The 16,288-nt window shown below is 43.2% G+C and overlaps 1 protein-coding gene across 4 annotated transcripts in view; it reads left to right on the forward strand.

Annotated features, from left to right (window-relative positions):
- Positions 1-1,415: 1,415 nt before the first annotated feature.
- The window catches only part of dlgap1a (discs, large (Drosophila) homolog-associated protein 1a), a 539,147-nt gene continuing 524,274 nt past the window's right edge, over positions 1,416-16,288 (forward strand). For 3 of the 4 annotated variants that reach the window (XM_078397270.1, XM_078397269.1, XM_078397275.1), the window contains exon 1: positions 1,416-1,812. The gene's annotated coding sequence lies outside the window, so the exon portion shown is untranslated. Of the gene's footprint in view, positions 1,813-9,475; positions 9,621-16,288 lie in introns of those variants that run through there. The other variant, XM_078397271.1, reaches the window with a different exon arrangement.

A 16,288-nucleotide genomic window follows, 5' to 3' on the forward strand; every position in this document is an offset into this window, starting at 1 on the left:
AGTTTCAATGGTTATAATTACCTACTTAGAGTCATAGAGAGAGAGCTATTGGAAACAGGCCCTTCTGCCCGCTTGTCCATGCAAACCAAGTTGGCATTCCGGGCTGTCCAATTTGCCCACATTTGCCCCATAACCCTCTCAATCCACCCTCCATATATCTCCCCAAATGTTTTGAAAGTTGTCATTGTATCCACTTCTATAGCTTCCTTTGGCAGCTCATTCCAGAAATGGACCACCCTCCATGTGAAAAAGTTATCTCTGAGGTCCCTCTTAAATCTCTCAACTTGTCTGTGCTCTCTAGTTTTAGAATCTTTACTCTGGGGAAAAAAAACTGCTATGAGCGGCACGGTAGCGCAGCGGTAGAGTTGCTGCTTTACAGCGAATGCAGCGCCGGAGACTCAGGTTCGATCCTGACTACGGGTGCTGCACTGTAAGGAGTTTGTACGTTCTCCCCGTGACCTGCGTGGGTTTACTCCGAGATCTTCGGTTTCCTCCCACACTCCAAAGACGTACAGGTATGTAGGTTAATTGGCTGGGTAAATGTAAAAAATTGTCCCTAGTGGGTGTAGGATAGTGTTAATGTATGGGGATCACTGGGCGGCACGGACTTGGAGGGCCGAAAAGGCCTGTTTCCGGCTGTATATATATGATATGATATGATATGAAGCATAATGACTGCAATGTGAAAGACTTTGATAGGATAAGTCTTTCAGGGCGGCATGGTTGTGCAGTGGTAGAGTTGCTGTCTTACAGCACCAGAAACCCGGGTTCGATTCCGACTACGGGTGCTGTCTACGTGGAGTTTGCATGTTCTCCCTGTGATAGTGTGGGTTTTCTCCAGGTGCTCCGGTTTCCTCCCACACTCCAAAGAGTTACCGGCCTGCAGGTCAATTGGCTTCGGTAGAATTGTAAATTGTACCTAGTGTGTAGGAGAGTGCTGGTGTACGGGGTGATCACTGGTCGGTGCAGACTCGGTGGGCCGAAGGGCCTGTTTCCGCACTGTATCTCAAAAGCCTAAAGTCTAAAGTGCATCTTCTCCAATGTTTCAGACAAGCTGCCAGGTTTTGGACATCTTATGCCTTATCGAAAAAAAACATTTTTTAAGTTAACATTTGGATTTTCATGAACAGTTGAATCTAAATGGTACCTTGGTTTTGGCTCCAGAAATTGATAATAATATTAGCAACAGTACCTTATTTCACATCAACATTTTATTTCAACAGTCGTGTTTAGGTCACCAGATGTCAGCAACCTCACAGCATAAACTAATATGAATGAAATCCTACTGGCAACTCACAGGAAAGACTAACCATATGTAGAACAAGCTTTACACGACGTCACTGCTCTTGTCTCTCAAAGGAGAATATTATTTTGCATTTGCTTACCCGGACTAATTAAAGCTAAACAAAGCTGTTTGTTGAATCCATCAAGCAGAATGCGCAACGTTATTCTGTTACATTTAAGCCTCAAAGAATTTCTTTTTTTTCCTGGGTTTAAGGCAATAGATTGATCCAGAATCTCCCAGGAAATATTATCCACTCCAGGTCTTTATAACTGCCTTTGTTCCTCCATCTATATATGTATTATTTTTTTCTCTCTCTCTCCACATTCAGTGCTGCAGCATCACTGACTAAGAGTGCAGGCTGTGGGGACTGAGAGAATGTGCTTCACCATTCCACTTCAGTAAATGCTCTACAGTGGATGCTTCAAGCCTGCTGGACAACTGCTGTTTACTAGCCAGTGCATCGTTTCAGGATTAGGTGTATTTTCAACACACGTGGTCTGAACAGGCAGTGAACCCTGTGTGGAGAGGTAAGTGCTTTTGTGTTTGCATTAGCTGCTAAATCCAGCCCTTTTTTTTACAGTAATCATCGGTGTTCTTAATATGATTGAAATACTGAGTCCAAGTCTGGGTTAAGTTGTCACTTAATTTGGACATCATTTGCAGGTCCAATATTGACAGAATATCATGATGTAAACTCTCGCAGCAAGACTGTGCATATTCTCAATTTTTCTCTGTTAAAATGAACATGTGGAGTGCAAAAAGAATAGGGTTTGTTGTATCTATTGAACAATATTGTGCTTTATAAATGGCTCGGGTTGTTTTATTTTTCTTTCCTTCACAAAAAAAGCAGAAAGTCATTCGAACCTTTATTATTTAATACTGCCCAGAGGACTGTGTTAAATGGATATTTTGAAGTAAAGTAAATCTAGAATCGGTATGTTCCAGTCCTTATATAAACCAAATGGATGCATTGAATCCATTGGAAATGAAACCAGGCTAAGATGAAATGGAAGTAGTACAGGTATGTACGAAGCAAGGTCCAGGATATTCATTGAAAACAATGTAAACATTTGTTTCCACTGTTTTAGAAAAAGCGTTTCCACTTTGAATCAAATGCTCGATTTGTAAAGTGTTTCTGGCATTGCCTTTTGTTGTAATAGACAATGTATGATCTATAAATTTGCCTATTGAGGGGAAGACAAGTTAAAGCCTTATTCAGAAGTGCAATGTTATTATTTAAAGATATGAGCTATTTTCCTATAATAACTGATGTGTCGGGGTCGGAGGTTGTAGAAAATGTAATGACAGACGAATTTCAATTTCTTTTGTTCCATTCGCTAATATTTATCAGCATATGGGTTTATATGTAATTATTAGCAGGAACTGTCAGCTCTTCATTCCTGTCCTTTGGCTTTCATTTGGAAATGTTTAATTCCTTAAGGTTGATTCCTTGTGTACGTTGCTCTGATTGTATTCCGATGGTTATGGCTGTGCTTGTTGTTAAGCTTTCATCTACATTCCTTAAGACAATGAAGTCTGAGGAACATTAACTGGTTTTGGAATGTTTCCAAAACATTGGACCAGAGGGGACTGATCAATAGAGCAAATAGTCGAAGTGAATGCATTGAGAAAAAAATAAAAGGTCTTCAGAGCAAAAAACCCTACTGAAATATGCTTGAAAAATGTATCTATATATATTTTTTCAGAAACCGGAGTATAAAATGTGAGGTATTTAATCAAAGTAATTGGATCAATTCAAATCCATGTATACTGAATGAACATTTATGACTTCCATCCTTACATATATTAAAAATTGGTCTCCTCCTACTTCCTTTTTTTCTTTATTATGCCTAAAGAAAGCATAACACTTTCATTTGCTGCTTTTGCTGCACGGTTTCATTTGCTGCTTTTGAGAGCCCACCCTGTCAGGAGAATTAGCCTTTAACACCAACTGAAGGTGACGGCCTCTGTATCAGAACAGTTTTTCCGTGAGGAAAAGGTGAGAGCCCAGGGCAGAAGTACATGTGACGAGTATTATCCCTTCCTTAAGCTGTGTTAATGCACTTTGCTGTTTCATGGTATGCTGTTTGCCCGGCTGTGAAACTATGCCATGTTATTGTTTGATGAAAGCAGAGGCTGTACAGGCTGATAAATGGTTAGTGACCTAGTCGTCAGCATGTCTCAGGCTAGTATTTACACGAGCAACAAATATTCTTTCAGTAATCCTCCTACCACCATTCAATCCTTGATATCAATGCAGCGTGGATGGTTTTTAATGAGACTTACCTCTTACAATTATGCTAAGATATCTTCACTGAAAGTGTATGGGGAAACAAGTGATTTGCAATTACGAATAGCATATGCATAATGTCAGTAATATATAATTGTAGTGGCAATGTGGTGTCAGAGGTGTTGAAGTACAACGGGTACATGTTAATGGTGACAAGAAATCAAAAAGTCATACGATTCCAGAGGATGCACAGTTGAAAAAAATATGTCGGTACTAAATATCTGAACAACATCTTAGTCATAACATTGGGGTTTATTTTATTCCTCTATCTGTACCAAAATGTTTAAAAAACAATTGATAATGCTTCAACGATCTGTTTATTGAAGAAACAACAGTAAGGTAATTTGTTCAGGGGCAGTGTAAGATAAAATGTGGCAGGAATAGTTAGAACTTAGAGTTAGAACCAAATTATTTATTGGTTTTGATTTATCCTGCTTCTTTTATGGATAGAGGTGATCTGTTCGTTATGAGCACAAGGTGTACTGGGCTGTGGATACCTTTACTGTTATCTCCAGTGCTTTTAAATAGTTGTGATGCTCCTTAGCTGTATTCATATACTGATTAAACTGTATATTACAGAAGGAGCAAGTCTCCAATGGAAATGGCTTGGCAGCTCTGTGGCATATTTATTGTTAGTGTTGCACTGTCCCATATGATACCAGAGCTATTAATATTTGCAGTTTAGGATAATGTGATAACAACAGGAGCTGCATGGTATATTGATTGGCAATTTTCTTCAATGAGCAGAACCAGCTCATACGTTTGAGCTCTGTAAACATGTCGTGTCATTGCAACATTAAAACATTGTGCAAAACATAATCCATTTTATAGTTGAGGAAGCTTTCTATTGCATCGACTAACACTGCTTGCACCATAAGTATAGGCCACAATAGAAAGTTGTCCATATTAAAGTCATATTTGTGTCATCCATGTTATTACTTTGAGATTGAACACAGGGAACTCCTAAGATTGTAACCATTTACTGTGTCACCCTCATTATCTATATACTAAATGACCACTCTTTAGACTTTGTGTGTAGGAAGGAACTGCAGATGCTGGTTTTCACTGAAGATAGACACAAAATGCTGGAGTAATTCAAAGGGTCTGGATAAAAGGAATCTCTGCAGGAAAAGGAAAAACAGCATCTCTGGATAAAAGGAATATGTAATGTTTGGGTTGAGACTGAGTCTGAAGAAGGGTCTCGACCAGAAAAGTCACCCATTTCTTTTATGCAGAGATGCTGCCTGACCCGCTGAGTTACTCCAGCATTTTGTGTCGATCTTCACTTTAGACTCTGGAAGTACAGCGCAGAAACAGGCCATTTATCCCACCGAGACCGCACCGACCAGCGATCACACTGCTTACTAGCACTATCCTACACACAAGGGACAATGTCCAATTTTTACTGAAACCAATTAACCTTCAAACCTGTACGTCTTTGGAGTGTGGGAGGAAACCGAAGCACCCGGAGAAAACCAATGTGGTTAAGGAGAATGTATAAACTCCGTATTACAGACAGTACCCGAGGTCAGGATCGAACCCTGTTGTCTGGCGCTGTCAGGCACTAACTCTACCGCTGCGCCATTGTGCTGCCACTCTGCCCATCTATGCTTTCAATATGCCAAAAATTGGCACTGTGTAATGTGCTCTCTTTAATATTGGTTATTTACTGGTATCAACTTTGGCAGTATTGAGTAGACCAAATATACATTTTATTTTGCAACACTGACATTGCTGAGATGAAAGAATCACTGCATTTATCATCATTTCATCATATCATATCATATCATATATATACAGCCGGAAACAGGCCTTTTCGGCCCTCCAAGTCCGTGCCGCCCAGTGATCCCCGTACATTAACACTATCCTACACCCACTAGGGACAATTTTTACATTTACCCAGCCAATTAACCTACATACCTGTACGTCTTTGGAGTGTGGGAGGAAACCGAAGTTCTCGGAGTAAACCCACGCAGGTCACGGGGAGAACGTACAAACTCCTTACAGTGCAGCACCCATAGTCAGGATCGAACCTGAGTCTCCGGCGCTGCATTCGCTGTAAAGCAGCAACTCTACCGCTGCGCTACCGTGCCGCCCTAATTTATTGTATTACAAGAAAACTCCATGCCCAAGTGCTCCTTTGTCAAACTGTTGAATGGTTATGGGATGCGTGTGCTCCATATAGACTTTATGGCAATGAAAAGGTATGTTTATCTTCCACGTCATACACCTACTTCTGAGTCTCTGGTGCATATAAAAAAAAGTAGAGTCAGATGTCATAAACTTTTTACAGATTTACTGTAAGAATCATGTTTCCAGGGAAACAGTGTATTGTCGTTTTAAATGCGGCCCATATTTCTCTGGTAGTCAGGATTCCTGTTTTCTCTCTTTTAGTTCTGTGGTAGAACAAAGTGATATCATCTGATTGATTTTGTTCTGCTAATTCAAAAGTAAGCTTCATATAAGTCACATGGTCTGAAGAAGGGTCCCAACCCGAAACATCACCTATCCATTTTCCGCAGAGAGGCTGCCTTTTCCACTGAGTTACTCCAGAATTTTGTGTCGATCTTTGGTATAAACCAACATCTGCAGTGCCTTGTTATTACTTCATATAGTCATATAGTACAAGGCCGAAGTAGTTTGGAATCCAAAAATGTTAATTTGGCTATTTGCTGAAAATTGAGTAATTAATTCCTTGTTATTTATGCCTAATTATAGTCTAATCTAAATCCATTTTTTTCAAACGATAAATTATTGAGCAGAACAGATGTCACTCTATATTCGTCGCCATATCACGGTGGCACTATGATGCGGATAGTTACACTGCTGCCTCATCATACCAGACTCTGTTGCTGACTGAGTGGAGTTTGCAGGTTCTCCCATTGACTACATGTGTTCCCCTCCAGATTCATCTTGCATCCCAAAGATTGTAACCATTTACTCTATAACCCTCATTATCTATGTACTAAAATGCTGGAGTAAATCAATGGGTCAGGCAGCATCAGGATTGCGAGGCCAACTGGCCACAGTAAATTGCCCCTGTTCAAAGGTGAGTGGTAGAATCTGGGGGAACCATGGTGAAAATAAAATGGGATTAATTAGGACTGGTTTAAATGGGTGCTTGATGCATGAGGTGAACTCAGTGAGCAAAGGACAGCCTTCCATACTGATGATTCTATGACTATATTCAAGCAATGGATCTGACATTTACTTCAACTGAGGAAAGGACTGAGGAGGAGTTTGGAACCTTTCCGCCCATATAAATATAAAACAACCAATAAAAACTGATGGTAAAGTGGCACTAACAACATACCTTTGATACCTTTGCATGAAAAAGTCTTTCTTTTTTGTTTTCAGAATTGGAAATTTATTTTCTCCATCATGTTTATATCTTGACCTTTTATTCTCACGGCTCAAAGGGAATCTCAACCAAGAGTTGACTTCTCCACATTTTACAAAATGCGCCCTCACGTTGTTTTTGATTAGCGTGCATTTCAAACATAGAACATCAAACAGTACAGCACAGGAATGGGTCCTTCGGCCCACAATATTCATGCTGAACATGATGCCAGGTTGAACAGATCTCATGTGCCTGCATGTAATCCATATCCCTCTATGCTTTCCACTTCCATGCGCCTATCTAAAAGCCTCTTAAATACCAATATCCTGTCTGCCTCCAGCACCACCCCAGGCAATGCATTCCAAGTCCTTACTATACTTGGTAAAAAAAACTTGCTCTGCACATCTTCATTAAACTTTCCCCTCTCAACTTATAGCCATGCCCTCCAGTGTAGGACAATTCCCCCCTGCGAGAAAATGTTCTCACTGTCTGCTTGATCCATGTCTCTCATAACTGAGCATACATTTTATTGAGATTTGATTCACAACTGGAGATCAGACAAAATAAAAAACACAGGATTGTATTCATTGAAGAAAGAGATGCTTAAATATTGGCTTGATTTGTGTCCTTTCTATACATCTACATTGTACTTGAAAAACATTCAGTAAACGTGTGTGCGTTAAAAAGCGTTTGCTCAATTTCTGTTGAGATCTTGATATTTACCTTATTGCCAACTTCATTTCCTTGGTGTATTTTACACGTAATATGCCATCATTTAATTGGTTACTGATAACAAATAAATCAACAGTTTTCATCCTTTGCTCCTAGCTCCCAGTAGAACAAGAAGTGAATCCATCCAGAAGTAATGAATATGGTGTAATTGAGAGTGGACTCAAAATGCTGGAGTAAATCGAAGATAGACACAAAATGCTGGAGTAACTCAGCGGGACAGGCAGCGCCTCAGGAGAGAAGGAATGGGTGACGTTTCGGGTCGAGACCCTTCTTCCAAAGGACAGATTGCAAGTGCCTCCATTGGGACATCATGTTATGAATATTCCCCTCTCCACCCTCCCAATGCATGTTAGGAGTATTAAAAATATAACACTCAACATGGGAACTCGATTTCGGCCGAAGGGCCTGTTTGCATCCTGTATGACTCTATGACTCTCATCCCCCTCCTCACTTTCCATGATGCCTGAATTCCATTCGCCTCACCACCAAGGCAGTCGAACCAAGGGGATAGTTGTACTTACTGACTTGCTTCCATTGATCAGAGTTTAAATGGCAATGCAGTTGCCAGCCTAGTCTCACCAATTTTGTTGGAATGTTTTTTATATGAAGGGAACTATGATAATTTTTAAAGCAAGAGGGACCTAATACCAGAAATTATACTTGATTGGCATCAGAACCAAATGTAATTAAATTGAATTCAAGGAATTCTCCAATTTTAGGTAACATCTAATAACCCCCCTCCCGCATCCTCATACCCCTCCTCATTCTCCTTCATACCCTCCCTTGTTCTCCAGCTGGACTCGCACGGATTTCTCCCCCTTCTCTCCTCCATTCCTTCCTCTGGCTTCACAATTTGCAACTCTTCATACTGTCTGTCTCACGCCTTCTGCTTTAGTCTCTGGCCTTTACTCCAATTATCTGCCTATCAAAGTCCTGTGTCCACCTGTGGCCTACCATGCTTTGATCTGCCTCTCCCCTTTTGCAGCTTTCTTCCCCCACTCCCACTACAATCAGTCTGAAGTAGGGTTCCGACCTGAAACATCACCCATCCATGTTCTTCAGAGATGCTGCCTGACACATTGAGTTACTCCAGCACTCTGTGTCCTTTTGTGTAAAACAGCAGATGCAGTTCCTAGTTTCCACAAACGTAATGGCGTTTGGCGTGCCAAAAACAGGTAGAAGGCTGTGGAGGCCATGTCCAAATAGGCGATTCTTTAGGCAGAGATTGACAGATACTTGATTAGTACTGGTGTCAGGGGAGAAGGCCGGAGAATGGGGTTGAGAGGGAAAATAGATCGGCCATGACTGTATGGCAGAGTAGACTTGATGGGCTAAATGGCCTATTTCTGCTTCTATGACTTATGAACTTATGAAGAAAGTTAAAAGAAAATTTAATGATCAAAATTGTTAACATTTTGAAAGCTTTAATGGGAGATTATTTTCATTGGTCAAAAATCAACAGGAGGAAAAAAATAGGATTAATGGCATCAATGGAATATTTATTTTTCCACCTAGAGCTTTAAAAAGTCAATATACATTAGCTTATCTCATAAAGTTGTGTCTTTTGAAACTTTATAAAAGATAATTAGATAACCATTTGAAGAAGAGAACTAATAAAGTATGTGGAAATTTTTCAGTGAATTGGGTACAAATAAACTGCTATGTTATGCCACATGGGTAGGTGCAGGTATAAAGAGTCAAACAACCTTTCCCTTTCCTTACATTTTTAGATTTGGTTTAGATTTGGTGGAGGGCCCCACAAAGACCATCCTTACCAAGCATCTTTCTCGCCAATGTCCGGTCACTCTCCAACAAGCTGGATGAGGTAAGGCTGTGGATCAACACCCAGCGATCCCTGAAAAACTGCTGCGCGCTGATCTTCACGGAGACGTGGCTCAACGCACTGGTCCCCGACGGGGCTGTGGAGCTAACAAACCGCTCACTACATCGTGCTGATAGAACAAAGGACTCCGGTAAGAGCAAGGGCGGTGGGCTCTGCATCTACATTAACAATGACTGGTGCACCAACCACACTGCAATAGAGAGCTACTGCTCCCCAGACCTGGAGTACTTACTGCTCAAATGTAGGCCGTTCTATCTGCCGCGGGAGTTTACGGTGGTCATCATCATGGCCGTATACATTCCCCCACAGGCTAATGCTAACCTAGCATTAGCACAGCTGCACTCGGCCATCAGTAAGCAGCAGGATGCCCACCCCAACGGTGCCTTCATTGTTGCAGGGGACTTCAATCAGGTCGACCTACGAGCCTCGCTCCACAAATTCCATCAGCATGTGCAGTGCCCTACCAGGGGCTCAAACACACTGGACAAGGTGTACACCAATGTAAAGGACGCCTACAGAGCTCTCCCCTGCCCACCCCTGGGACAATCCGATCACCTCTCACTGTTTCTACTGCCCGCATACAAACCCCTCATCCGCAAGACCAAACCCACAATAAAGACGGTCAAAATATGGCCCGAGAATGCCACCCTACAACTCCAGGACTGCTTTGATCGCACCGACTGGGACCTGTTTGCACAACAGGCCACCTACGGTTCAGAGATAGAGGTAGACTTGGAGGAATACGCATCCACTGTGCTCTCCTACATCAACTGCTGTGTGGAAAATGTCACGGAGGACAAGGTGATAAAGATGTTCCCAAACCGGAAACCCTGGATGAACAAGGAGGTACAGAACCTGCTGAGGGCACGCAACAATGCCTTTAAATCTGGTGACACTTCAGCATACAGTGTTGCCAGATCACACCTAAGCAAAGGTATTAAAAGGGCCAAAGACACCCATAGGCAACGAGTGGAAGACCACTTCAACACCACGGACACCAGAAGCATGTGGCAGGGTGTCAGGGACATCACTGGCTACAAGAGCAGCCCTGCCTGCCCCCACAGCGATATGGCATTGACCAACGAGCTTAACACCTTCTTTGCCCGCTTTGAAACTGGCAAAACCACCTTGAGTGAAAGAACCCCAGCCGAGGCGGTGGGACAGGTCTTGCAACTGAGCACACAGGAGGTACAACGCGCTCTGCAAAGGGTCAACCCACGCAAGGCTGCAGGACCGGATGGTGTTCAAGGAAGGGTACTGAAGGACTGTGCTGAACAGCTGGCTGAGGTATTCACCAAGATCTTTAACCTGTCATTATCTCTGGCTACGGTCCCCAAGTGCCTGAAGTCGGCTATCATAGTTCCGGTGCCGAAAAAAGCAAAGATCTCCAACCTGAACGACTACCGCCCGGTTGCCCTAACGCCGATTGTCATGAAGTGCTTTGAGAGGCTAGTCCTCTCACACATCAAATCCAGCATCCCTGACTCACTGGACCCACATCAATTTGCATACAGGGCAAATAGATCTACAGAGGACGCCATCTCTCTGGCTCTTCACACTGTCCTGACTCACCTAGAGAGACAGGGCACGTACGTGAGGATGCTATTCATAGACTATAGCTCCGCCTTCAACACGGTCATCCCCACCAAGCTCATCACCAAACTCCACCAGCTAGGCCTTAGCTCGTCATTATGTGACTGGATCCTGGACTTCCTGCTGGAACGACCGCAGGCAGTGAGAATGGGCCCGCACCTGTCCTCCACTATCACCCTGAGTACCGGCACACCACAGGGCTGTGTTCTGAGCCCCATGCTCTACTCCCTCTTCACACACGACTGTGTTCCTGCATTCGACACCAACACCATTGTCAAGTTTGCAGATGACACAACGGTGATCGGGCTGATCACCAACGGGGATGAAACAAACTATAGAGCGGAGGTGCAGAACCTGGCGGACTGGTGCTCGGATAACAACCTGTCCCTAAATACCACCAAGACCAAGGAGCTGATCATCAACTTCCGTAGGTCACATAACGGGGAATATGCCCCGATCTCTATCAATGGGGTCAGTGTGGAGAGAGTGTCCAGCTTCAAGTTTCTGGGCACTCACATTTCGGAGGACCTAACATGGTCCAATAACACTGCTGCGCTGGTCAAGAAGGCACAACAAAGACTGTTCTACTTAAGAACACTGAAAAAGTCTGGTCTACCCCAACAGCTGCTGAAGACCTTCTACCGCTGCACCATAGAGAGCATCCTAACGCATGGAATCCCTGTGTGGTACCTCAGCTGCACGGAGGCAGAAAGGAAAGCTCTACAGCGGGTAGTCCATAGAGCTCAGAGGGCCATCGGAACACAGCTACCAGACTTGGAGGGCATCTACAACACACGATGCCTCAGAAAAGCCACCAGCATCCACAAAGACTCTTCACACCCCTGCAACAGTCTGTTCGAACTCCTTCCATCGGGCAGACGATACAAGGCCTTCTATGCTCGCACCTCCAGACTCAGGAACAGCTTCATCCCCAGGGCCATAGCTGCTATGAACCGGTCCTGCTGAGCCGGATGGCCACAACGCATAGATCAACTTGCACTTTACCCTGTCCAAAACTGTTACAACTGTTCGTTTCGTTGGGTTGCTGCTGTCTAAATTACCTAAATTAGTGCATCGTATGGGAGGCGCATTCCCAATCTCGTTGTACCCCTGGGTACAATGACAATAAAGATATATTGTATTGTATTGTATTGTATAAAGTACGGAAACAGGCCCCTCGGCCCACCAAGTTCGCGCCGACCAGCAATCCCCGCACACTAACACTATCCTACACACACTAGGGAAATTTACATTTATACCAAGCCAAGTAACATGCAAACCTGTACGTCTTTGGAGTGTGGGAGGAAACCGGAGCTTCCCGGAGAAAATCCATGCAGGTCACGGGGAGAACGTACAAACTCTGTACAGATAGCACGGATCGAACCCGGGTCTCTGGTTCTGTAAGGCAGCAACTCTACCCTTGGGCCACCGTGCCCCCCCCTATATAGTTTTATAGGAGACATTTTCTACTTTAGTATTTGCATCATCTGTTCAGGACAAATATTATGAAATCAGTGATCCAAAGCCTGTGGTTTTCTGCCTATTAAATTTAATTTCCTACTGGGAGCGCTGAAGCTGAAAATCTCCTCAAATAATTCTAAAAACTATTGGTTAAAATTACAGTAACTAAAATGCTAATCAGAGAAATACAAACATGGAAGACAAATCGGAGATGCACAAACCCCTCTTCCATGAATTGTGAAATTAGACCTCGCACCCTTGCTGATGATGATGATGATGATACTTCATTGTCCCTTGTACCCAGGAACAATGAAATTCTTTGTTTTTGCAAACAAAGAACACAAAAGTGTAGCCACAAAGGCACTGACAAAGTTACAAAACGTACTCATCCCTTCCACCTACATCTGCACATGAGATTGCGTGGAGACCTGATAGAAGTATATAACATAGAGCTCAGAGGACCATCGGAACACAGCTACCAGCCTTGGAGGGCATCTACAACACACGATGCCTCAGAAAAGCCACCAGCATCCACAAAGACTCTTCCCACCCCTGCAACAGTCTGTTCGAACTTCTACCATCGGGCAGACGATACAAGGCCTTCTACGCCCGCACCTCCAGACTCAGGAACAGCTTCATCCCCAGGGCCATAGCTGCTATGATCCGGCACAGATTTACTTGCACTTTATTCTGGTTTAAAACTGTTACAATTTGTTTCATTGGGTTGTTTAAATTAATACTGACTAGCTAATTAATTTATTGCATCGTATGGGAGGCGCATTCCCAATCTCGTTGTACCCCTGAACAATGACAATAAAGATATATTGTATTGTATTGTATTGTATTGTATCATGAAAGGCATAGATAAATCCTCTATTAGGGAGCAAAGAAAAATCAAATACAAGAGGGTATAGTTTTAAGATGAGAAGGGTAAAGCTTTTTAAAGGAGGTGTATGGGCCAGTTTTTTACACAGAGCGTATCGAGTGCCGGTAAATCTCTGCCTGGTTTAGCTTAGTTTAGTTTAGAGAAAACAGGCCCCACTGAGTCCATGACGACCAGCAATCACCCATACACTAGTTCTATTTTACACACTGCAGAAGCCAATTAACCTGCAAACTCTGCATATCCTTGGAGTGTGGGAGGATACCGGAACACTGGGAGAAAACTCACATGGTCATAAGGAGAATGTACAAAACCCATACAGATGGCAGCTGTAGTCAGGATCGAACCGGGGTCTCTGGTGCTGTATGGCAGCAACTCTACCGCTGCACCACTGTGTCACCCTGGTGCAGTGATTGAGGCAGATATGATAGTGCCATTTAAGAAACCTTTGGATAGGCATATGGTTATGCAGGTTATGGAGGGATATGGAATAAGTGTAGGCAGTTGGTTAGACTTGGCATCATGTTCATCACATATATTGTGGGCGTATGGACCTGTTCTTGTGCTGTACTGAATTAGGTACTATGCTCCATTAAATATAAACACATGTAAACTCACCAATAACCATTCTACAACTTACACATGCAAAGAACTATGAAAACATGCAGTGTAGGAAGGAACTGTATCTGAAATATGAAATAAATAAATAAATAAATAAATATAATATGCTGGTTTATACCGAAGACAGGCACAAAATGTTGTAGTAACTCAGTGGGTCAGGCAGCATCTCTGGCGAGAAGGAACAAGTGACATTTTGGGTCAGAACCCTTCTTCGGACCAATGACTATGAAAACATGTACAGACCTGGCCAAACTTTCCCGGGCATAACATAGAAATATACACATTTTCATCTTCTGTCAGATGCGAAATGCTTGAAAGAGAGGCATCATAGCTGTAACAGGGAACAATAACTTCACAAATCATGAGTCACTCTTTCTTTTTTAAAATATTTTTGGTCACAATCTCTTAACACCAATGATTTGGCATGACATTTAGAAATATAAGTGTGAGAGCATGACAGTTTAAATTGCATCAGTTTCACACCCTATTGCATAAGAGTTGACAGGTCTGAAGCATTCAACATCAACAGCTTTTAGACCTGTTCATTTTCTCCTCGTATAGACACAAAATGCTGGAGTAACTCAGCGGGACAGGCAGCATCCCTGGAGAGAAGGAATGGGTGATGTTTTGGGTCGAGACCCTTCTGCAGTCTGAAGAAGAGTCTCGACCCGAAACCTTCTCCCATTCCTCTCTTCAGTGATGCTGCCTGTCCCGCTGAGTTACTCCAGCATTTTGTGTCTTTATTTGATGTAGACTAGCATCTGCAGTTCCTTCCTACACATTGTCTCCTCAAAATGTTTTATAAAGGACTTCCAGCGTACTTTCCACTGTGCACTTCTAAAATGTTGGTGGTCGATTTGGTGCAGCATTAGCCTTACGTTCTGCAGTAAAATCCGCATCTTAATCCAAGCACATAAAATTGAAGGGAGATTAGTTGGTGATCCATTTCATGAGTTAGTCCTCATCTTTTGCCCATCTGACTCGATCAGTGCAAAATTAAGATCATAAGCACCTCTTTCTTGGGTAAAACAAATGTCCTAAGAACTTCAGATTCATATTCATTGTGACAGCCATCATGAGGCGATCTGTCAAATTAGACATTAATAATGGTGTTTTATAGTGTGTGTATAAATAGTAAAAGGCTGCTGAAAGTGAGTGGAGTAATAATAGATTATACCTACTGGGCGGCACGGTGGCGCAGCAGCAGAGTTGCTGCCTTACAACACCAAAAACTCGGCTTTGATCCCGACTGCGGGTGCTGTCTGTACGGAGTTTGTATGTTCTCCCTGTGACCGGGTGGGTTTTCTTCAGGTGCTGCGGTTTCCTCCCACATCCCAAAGAAATACAGGTTTGTAAGTTAATTTGGCTTCAGTAAAAAACTGTAAATTGTCCCCAGCGTGTAGGATAGTGCTAGTGTAAGGGGATTGCTGGTAGGCACGGACTCAGTGGGCTGAAGGGCCTGTTTCTGTGCATTACCTCTAAACTAAACAATGCTTGTCAACCCTTCCTCACTTTAGAGGGAAGGCACACTCTCAATATCGTCCTGGTGTGTGACTGTAGGCAGAGAATCGTGCTGTTCAGCAGTCTGCCACATCGTGGGAGCCAGAATGGCACAGCTGGTGTAGCTGCTGCCTCACAGCATCAGAGACCTGGGTCTGATCCTAACCTTGTGTGCTTGCTGCCTGTGTGGAGTTTGCACGTTTCTTCCTGTGACCGCATGGGTTTCCACTGGGTGCTCCAGTTTCCTCATCCATAAACATCCCAAAGACATGCAGGTTTGTAGTTTAATTCTCCCCTGTAAACTGTCCCTGGTGCAGAGGATCAAACTGGTGTAGGAGTCAGGGCAGGGCGTCCCTGGTCAGGATGCAGTTGGTGGACAGGGAGTGGATGCGAAAGTGGGATAACATAGGACTAGTGTGGACAGACATTTGATGGGCGGCGTGGACATGATGGGCCGAAGGGTCTGTTTCCATGGTGTAACTAAACTAAACTAAGCAATGTTGTGCTGTAATACTTTCAAGGCCACATTGTTAAACCTTAAACTACAATCATAATGTCAGTCTGAACTTAGATAACAGCACTTGGCTCACAACTGTTGCTTGGTAGCTATACATGTCAGAACCAGGGGTCACAGTGTAAGAATAAGGGGTAGGCCATTTAGGACTGAGATGAGTACTAAATCTTGAGAGGTATAGATTGGGTAGATGCACAGAGTCTTTTACCCAGAGTTGGGGAAACGA

This window comes from Rhinoraja longicauda, chromosome 4, assembly GCF_053455715.1.
Source record: "Rhinoraja longicauda isolate Sanriku21f chromosome 4, sRhiLon1.1, whole genome shotgun sequence".
Lineage (NCBI taxonomy): Eukaryota > Metazoa > Chordata > Chondrichthyes > Rajiformes > Arhynchobatidae > Rhinoraja > Rhinoraja longicauda.